Consider the following 8,953-nt stretch of genomic DNA (forward strand, 5'->3'; position numbering starts at 1 on the left):
CCTTTGTTTAAAAATGACCTCTGTTTTCATATTTATTTACTAAATTTTTTTTATCCTCTTGTGCTACGAAGGGATATTTCTTCCATGAATCAGAGCATGGAACATTTGCTCTTGCTAGATTTTAATAGAACAGTTTGATTGGTTGGAACCCCCCCCCCCAAAAGTATCCATTACAGGAGTGACTTTATAGGTATGGGAGAAACATTAACATCGACTGCCGCATATGAATTCAGCCCCTTTCAAGTCGGACTGGTTGTTTTGACTGAGACATGTTGGAAAAGCACCTGAAATAGACTCCTTTAGTTCCCCCATGCGAACTATTTCCAGAGCTCCAAATTGGGCTTGTCACCTGTCCTGTCACCACCTTCTTTCCCCCTTCAGTGAGAGAAAGATTGTATTTCACTCGAGTTAAGCCGGTCAGATTTCCTGAACTAAGACTACTAAGGAAATCTCTAATCATTTCAGATCTTGAATGCAACTGCGTAAAGAGTGAAGGGCTGTAAATTGACCCCAGTGAAGTTAAGAATTAGGTTGCCTTTCAAAGCTCCGTATCACTAGGAGTTAAGAATATGGCCGGAAATTCATCCCTGTGGGGGGGACAATTGTGGGTCAGTGGTAGAATTTCCCCTTCCATGCAGGGTACCTAGGTTCAATTCCTGCCTAATCTAGCTCATGCACAGCCGCCAGCTGTCTGTCAAGAGAAGCCTATTGCCTGCTCTGATGCTGAATAGGTTACACCAGAGCAAAGATGAGATCAGGAAGAAAGAGCTGGTGATCTTACTTCTGAACATAAGCCAAGGAAAGAAACCCCTCTGGGTCCCAGTGATCCAATCCACCCATATTCCCCATACCTTCTCGGTGATCAGAAACAAGGCCAGCCCCACCATCACCGGGCAAGCAATTCAAAGAGAGACACTGGGTGAGCAATTCAAAGAGAGACACCCTCTTTGGTCAGACCCACGTGAACTCTCCCTCATCACACCAGCACAACGTGAAGCACTGGGTGCCTGGTCAAGAACCTCTTCCCAAACCCAAAACCCCATGACCAGTTGCCCTCTGGGCCCGAAATCATTCCTACCAGGAAAAAACACCCTGACCTCAGTCACTCTCTGAGCAGGCACGGATGACTTCCCATCAGGTGCCCAGACTGCAGACACCATCTGGGCCAGCAGAAACTCCACGCAGGACTGGCATCTCCTGCCCAGCTCCTGACTTGGGGAGCTCTTTCACTGGCTGGGTGTCCACCGCATTGGATGCCCTGCCCACCAGAAGACTCTTCTCCTTTCTTTCCTCTTTTCAGTCTCGCTCTGCTTTCCTTTCGGTCTAATCCTCTTTGCCTCCCCCACCTCCTTTTCTCCCGTTTTCCTTTCTCTTAGTATTTGAAAACTAATCTCCTTCTCCCTCCCTAGTTTTGCTTATTGAATTTTTTGCTTTCTTTTTTCTCTTCCTTTGTTTTTATTTTCCGCTCCTTTTTTAGTTATTGAATTCTTTTTCTTGCTGTTGTTTGCCTGCTTTCTCTCGCTTGTTTTTTTCCTTTATTATTTTCTTTTTCGCTGTTTGTTTTTCTCCTGCTCAGTGATAGACATCAGTTGTGCTCTTTGAGCCCAGCCACACCCATTCCTCCTGTAGATGAGAGTCCTACTCCTATAGGATGGGAGTCACTACTCACCTGTGTACATCTGATCATCAGTAGACAGCAGGCAACATCAGCCGAACCCTTCTTCCACCATGCGATGCAAACATCCAACAGAGGCCTGTGCACATACACTCACACTCCTTCTTACACCCATCAGGAGAAAACTGGTGAGTCTCTAAGGTCTCACCAACGTGCAAACAGCAATCACATACAGATCCACCAGCACCACCAGCACCACCTCTACCACCACCAGCACCACCACCACCACCACCACCACCTCCACCACCACCACCACCACCTCCTCCACCACCACCACCTCCTCCACCACCACCACCTCCTCCACCACCACCACCTCCACCACCACCACCACCACCATCACCACCAGCACCACCTCTACCACCACCACCACCACCACCACCACATCTTGGAGGCAAAAGATAACTTCAGTTCACATGAAGAAACGAGAGTGGCTCAAATAAATGTTCCAAGCAGAGAACCAGAAAAATTTTTTGAGGAAGAAATATGTTGCCTTTCCCTGACAAGGAATTCAAAGGAAGGTTATTTAGGTACTTTCAATGGATTGAAAGAAAGTTGTAGATGAAATAAAAGGATAAAACAAGGAAAAAACTTTAGAAGAATATAAGAAAACACTACAATAACAAACTGGAAAAATAAATGAAAAAATCTGAACCTATACAAAAATGCCAAATGGAAATTGATTCTAGGATTTCAGAAAGAGATAATATCTAGAAAGGGCAAGGGAATAGACACTATTATATACATAACCCTGAATAATGGCGCTCTATGAGTAGATGCAGGGATAGAGACTCAGGCTGAGTGGGTATGGAAGTGAGAGTTAGGCTGTGATCCTCACGATTGGCAGTTCAAAACCACCAGCAGCTCCGTACTTTCCACTCTTGTAAAGTTCCAATCACGGAAACCCACAAGAGGGTCACTGTTACTACGAGGCAGCATTGACTGAAGGGAAGTGATATCTATCTATCTATCTGTCTGTCTGTCTGTCTGTCTGCCTGTCTGTCTGTCTGTCTATCTGTCTATCTCTCTCTCTATATCTATCTATCTATCTATCTATCTATCTATCTATCTATCTATCTATCTATCTATCTATCCATCTATCCATCCATCCATCCATCCATTTATGATCTATCCATCCATCCACTTGTCTATTTATCTATCTAGTTTGATGGGGCACATAGGTAAAGTGGCGTAGTATAGGTCACAAAGTCTATATTACACTTTGGTGAGCAGCGACTGGCATCTTAAACACTCATGGGTAGCCATCTGAGGCATAGTGATTGGTCTTCCCTCTCTGGAGCAAAGAAGAGTACTGAAGGTGGAAACCACATGGGAACAGTCCAATCAATGGATGAATAGACCATACAAACATCAGTCTCTATGACCCTGAGGCCAAGCATTAGGAGGCACCTGGCAACCACTACCAGCTACTCTAAGAAGGATCACAATAGAAGGTCTTAGATAAAGTGGGAGAAAGGTATGGGACAAAATTCCAAATCAGGAAAGCCATGCACCTGACCAGTTGGATAGAGACTTATGGAACTACTGAGACTGGGTTCAATGGCTACCCATCTAGTCTGGAATTGAACTCACTCTTGTGGTTCAATTTTCAGCCAAAAAATAGATGAGGAAGAATGATAATACTACTGAGGTTCGCACCTCTTAGAATAGTTGACCATTTGCTGTCCAGGCGGAAATATTGATCCAAGGACAAAGTTAAGAAAGGCTTAGGAAAGAGGGAAGAATGGAGACAAGAAACACAGGGAAGAGGGGGGATGGGTGATATTACATCGACAGAATTGCAATGAAGGAAATGAAGCAGAATTCATACTAACTGTGGAATGTAAAACTGATGATCTGTTCTGTAAACTGTCACCCAATTCACAACAAAACCTTTCAAAACAAAGAAAGGTAACTGGAAAAAAAAAAGAAAGGTAAGTGGGTGTGGGTATTTCAGAGAATAGATCACAGAGCCCAGAGTAACCAATTTGGGGCCTGGAAGCCATTTTTACCTAGTACCCATTCTTACACCAGATCAGTCAGATAGGTACTTAGATTCTGTCCTTCCTAAACATGCAGGTCTCATGGTGGTTGCTTCCTGACCCTCTGGAATCTGACAGACCCTGAATGTTGAGGGGCAAAGGGTGAATGCTGTTTTTAGATGCCATTGTGAACAGAAAGAAACACTACCTGCTCTTGCACGATTCTCATGACCATTGTTTTTTTGAACCATTGTTGCAACCAGGGTGTCAAACAACCCCGTGGAGATGCTCCCTTGTTACCAAGCCTCAACCAAGCACAGTCCTCTTCTCCAGTGAAAACTGTGAGCACAGTTTCCCCTCAAAATGTCCCTTTCATTTTTCATTCTCCAGCTTTCACGTGCAGATAAAGTGATTGAGGATATCATGGTTTGATTCAGGTGTACCTTTGCCATCAGGGTGACCTCTTTGTTGTGAAAATGTTTTAAAGAAGTCTGTAGCCACACGTTTTCCCAGTGCAATATGGCCTTTGATTTCTTGATGGTGGCTTCCATGGGTATTAGTTGTTGATCCAAGAATGAAATTGTAGAAACTTCCATGTCTTCACCAGTTATCATGATGTTCCGTAAGGATCCAGTGGTGAGGATTTTCTTTTTCTTCACGTTCAGGTGTAATCCACATCAAAGGCTATAGTCTTTTACCTTCATCAAGTCCTTCAAGCCATCTTCATTTTCACTACATAAAGTTGCGTCATTTCTATGTGGCAAGTTGTACCTGAGTCTTTCCCCACACTGATGTAGTCCAGTTTTTCTGAATTATTGGCTCAGCATACACACATGGAATCAGTAAGGCAAAGGGATGTCATTCAGCTGCACACTGTTTCCAGTGTCAAACTATGCAATCCTCTCCAAATGGCTGTCTCCTGATGTACGCGTGGGCTCTGCATGGGTATAATTAATCGTCCCAGAGTTCCCATTGTTTGTAATGCTGTGCTCCATTTGTATGATTCATACAGGTATTCACCTTTGAAGAACTGACAACACAAGGTCAACGTTTGCTGGTATTCTTTATGTTCACCTAAGATCTGTGTCTGACCTAGCACTTGTTTTCCTCTTGTGGGTCTGGCCGATACTTCTAGCAGTTCCCGGTCAATGACTGTGGTCATTAAAAAACAAACAAACAAAACAAACAAACAAACAAACAACTTCTTCATTGAGAGCTGGGTAAGGGTTTGTAGAACAGATTTGGTTTCCATTCAACCACTCATTTTGTTTCATGTTATTGACTGCAATCCCCACAATGGAACATCACCTAGCCCACTTGCTCCCTGTGCTTTCCGTCTTTCCTAACCTAGCTGTCTTTTAAAAGTCACAAATGGCTGACGGTTCTAAGGTGTGCATACCTCCTTAGCGTTATTGCTTCCCTTCTAGACTTGTCTATGACTTACCTGCCTATTGAACCACAGGGTGAGTTCATTTCCGGATATGAAGGGTGACTAGGGGTCATAGTCTCAGAGGTTCCACCAGTCTTAACTGACTAGGAAACCTGTTTTCCGTTATGATTTGGGGTTTTAAATTTTTATCCTTTTCCTCCCACTCTATCCAGGGCCTTGTAATGTGATCCTTTCAGAGGAGTTGGTAGTGGAAGCCAGACAGTATCAGGGTCATGGAGACTGGTATTTGAGTGGCCCATTATTCCATTGAATTAATTGTTAGCGCATGTTTTCAATTTTTCATCACGTCTCTTTCCTCTGGATTGGGAAAGACCAATAGTTGCATCTTTTTTTTTTACAGTGTTGCTTCCATTTATTTTTAGTAATAAAAAATTTTTTGTCTCTTACATGATTGGACACATATTTTGATTTAAAATTAACAGTCACAACGGAAGAAACAATAGTTTACTTTTCTAATCAAGTGACCAAGCTGCGAGTCTCCAGGCCTCAACCAGTGTTGCGTGTTCCTTTTTGCATTGCACAGCCTTCCGTTTGATGACGCCTGCTCCACAGCGGTTGGCTCTCCAGCGGGTCCATGTGCCAGACCGCGGGGCATGGGGGCTTTGGCTCTCCGGCATTCTGTCACGCGAATCCTCATTCCAGGCCAACACCACTCGCCAGTCCAGCCGTCTCTAGCGTGGTTGGCCAAGGAGCCCTGCTTTGGCTGCTAGAGCTTCATTCTGCTGAATATGATATTCCTGAAATCTCATGGATATTCTTTGCGTCATTTTTAAATATTTCTGTAAGCAATGCTCTGAACATGTAGTCTCTTCAGGTTTCACCTCTCTTGTTGTGCAGTCTTTAACACAGTCCAAAAAGCAGGTTTCTGTAAGTTTATTGTAGGCTCCAAGAAATTCCTTAAACTGTTTTATCTGATCGGATTCTGGTATTTGCGCAGCCATATTCTTTTGGTATGTTGGAGTCACCTTTTCTGATGCATGAGTTTCCTTTCTGTTTGGGGATAACAGTTGCTCAACCTTTTCTTGAGTGATTTGAAGTCTGAGGTCTTACGCACAGGTTCCTGCATGTGATACCAAAAGAGTCTGGGGGCGCTTCGCTGCCAGTCGTTAGTGGGCGGCCGAGGAGCAGAGTCACGGTGTGCAGCGGCCGCAGGAGGAGAGAACACGTGGGAACGGTGTTGGCAAATGGCAGGCAGCCCTTTGGACGCCGATTCGTTACCACACCGCGAACCAGTAGTTTGAGGTCATTTGCGCGGGTTGTCGGTTTCCGCCGGAGGAGCAATGGGAGCCCAATAGTTGCATCTTAATGAGCTTTTAAGGCTCCACTCATGCAGCCATTTTAAAATTATCTTCAGCAAAATCTTGCTAGCATGCAGCATAAATGACACTATTGGATAATTTTTACATCCCATTTGATTACCTTTCTTTGAGAAGGGGATGCAATCGATCACTTCCATTCAGTTGGCTAAGCAGTTGTTTTTCAGACATCTTGACATAAATAATTAAGCATGGTGCATCTGTTTTTTGTTATGTCTCAATTTAAAAATAGGAATGATGCCAGAGGTTGCCTGCTACAATTCTGGAAGATCAATTACTTATTAATTAGAAAATAGCCCTTTCAACACCACAAACGACAACTAGTCTATACAGGAATCAAAGCAAAGCCTCTGTTATCCTCACAGGATGGATTCCATAGGAATGAAATTGACTACATCTGTAGGAAGAGATGATGGAAGAGCTCAGTATTATCAATCAAGACAAAGCTAAGAGCTGACTGTGGAACAGGTCATCAATTTCTTATATGTACGTTTAAGTTGAAGTGGAATAAAACAATGCAAGTACCCAGGAGAGTCAAAATATGGCCTCAAATCCATCCTATTTGGATTTAGAAAACATATCAAGAATGAATTTGACACGCTAAGTGCTGAAGACCTAAGACCCGAGGTATGGTGGTGGGGAATCAGGAACACTATGTGAAGAGAGTGAAAGGCCATTAAAAGGCAGGAAAGCAAGCAAGTCCCAAAGTGCAGCCGGGAGATTCTGAAGCTGGCTTTCAAGCACAGATGATCTAATGCAAGCAGATGAAATCAAAAGGCAAGAATTTAGTAGAAAACAAGGGTTGATCAAAGAGACGAGCGAAAGTGCAAAGATCTGGAGTTAGAAAACCCCAAAGAGGGCATCTGATATCAAAGAGCTTAAGGAGAACGAAAATGTTTTGAGACCGATGGTGCCAGCAATTGTAAAATTATGCTGGATCTAACGGAACTATGGATTGTTATAATATCTGTAAGAGTTCCCAATAAAATGATTAATTAAAAAAATAAGAAAACCCAAAAGGGAAACCATGATTGATATTTCTCAAGGTGAAAGAAGACAACGTGAGGCCTCAAGTTGCAATATTGAAGGATTCTACCAGCAAAAATGGAATAACACAGAGGATATTAAAAAAAAAAAGATGGAAAGAAATTGCAGAGCCAATGTATCAAAAAGAATTAGTCTACTTCCACACATTTCAGGAGATAATGTGTGATCAAGAATGTCTGGCACTAAAGAGAGATGTTCAAGTCAGCCTGACAGCAGAGGCCTAGCCCAGCAAGTGAACCCTCGAAATGAACCCCGAGACCCGGCTCCGCGCGGCCCTCGGCTGGGAAGAGAACAGCCTTAGCATTTGTCTCAGCTGTGAACCTCGTTCTCATTTGTTGACCTTGCAAGTCTGCTGAGCAAAGCGATACTTTCAGTAGATCCTGCCTTGTTAGACTTGGGGATTTAAGAATGACAAAATAATTTAGTAGTCTCTTTAAGCACCTTTTCAGTTAACTGCTGAACAATTGGTTTGTTCTCCCTAAATGAGCATGATCACAGTTTCAGGAACATGAAAAGTTATTTTCCTGTTGCACATCCAAGTTGGATTCTTAGCCTATGCACCCAGCACAACTGGGGATATAGCTTACATATAACGTGTGTCCCATACGGTCGTTCCACAACACCTAAACGCCATGGCTTGAAACAGTCCCTTGGGAAGACACATTCGAATGGACAGGACTCCATCCCTTTTGCTTCATGGGGTACAGGGATCCCCTTCTTATACTTTTCTGACAGCTGAGAAGCCTCAGAACTCTTCCAGTGGCCGGCTTCTGTTCCCGGCTCTCAAGCTCTGGCAAGTGGAGCGAGTAGAAACAAGGTGCCATCCACAGGCCATCCCATAAGTGGACCGGCTGGGTGAAAATGGAAGCGGGTCAGTGAGCCATGCTCCCCTGCCAGCGGTCTGATGAGGAGCACAGGTACAATGCCTGAGGGCAGAGAGAAGTTCTGGCCCAGAGTTACACACAGGGTGCTTTGGGAGCAGGAGGAAGAAGACGCATTGAATCTGACATGGCTCTCAGGGGTGAGAATAGAGACTGGTATCTGGGGGTGAAGGATTTTCAACAGGTGCTGGAATACCTTATGAACATCCTGTTTTTCCTTTTATTTCCCTATCTGAAGACAACTTCTAAACCAAGATCCTGGCCATCATCGATGTCAATTCATAGTGATTTTCTATCGGGAGAAACTGGTGAGTTTGAACTGGTGACCTTGTGGTTAGCAGCCCCTTAACTTGAGTGTCACCTTGTAATACTTCAAAGTCGCCTATATGTCCTCAGCGAACAGCCAACTCATTAGTTTCATCATTTCTCTTCTGTCTACCTTCTGAGGGCTTCCTAAAATGATTACAGCAGGTAGAAGCTAACAACTAAGGGGTTTTCTGATATGCCGAGGGTTTTCTGATATTAGAAGATTTTTTTTGTCAGATGGCACTATAAAGCACATACTTTCCATAGATCTTCTTCATGAAAACTTTAGTTTAGAAAAC

At 43.7% G+C, this 8,953-nt stretch overlaps 1 pseudogene; it reads right to left on the reverse strand.

Moving 5' to 3' along the window:
• Positions 1-5,718: 5,718 nt before the first annotated feature.
• LOC142454393 (mitochondrial import inner membrane translocase subunit Tim9 pseudogene) lies at positions 5,719-6,235 on the reverse strand (annotated as a pseudogene).
• Positions 6,236-8,953: the final 2,718 nt, after the last annotated feature.

This window comes from Tenrec ecaudatus, chromosome 8 (genome assembly GCF_050624435.1).
Source record: "Tenrec ecaudatus isolate mTenEca1 chromosome 8, mTenEca1.hap1, whole genome shotgun sequence".
NCBI classification, from domain to species: domain Eukaryota; kingdom Metazoa; phylum Chordata; class Mammalia; order Afrosoricida; family Tenrecidae; genus Tenrec; species Tenrec ecaudatus.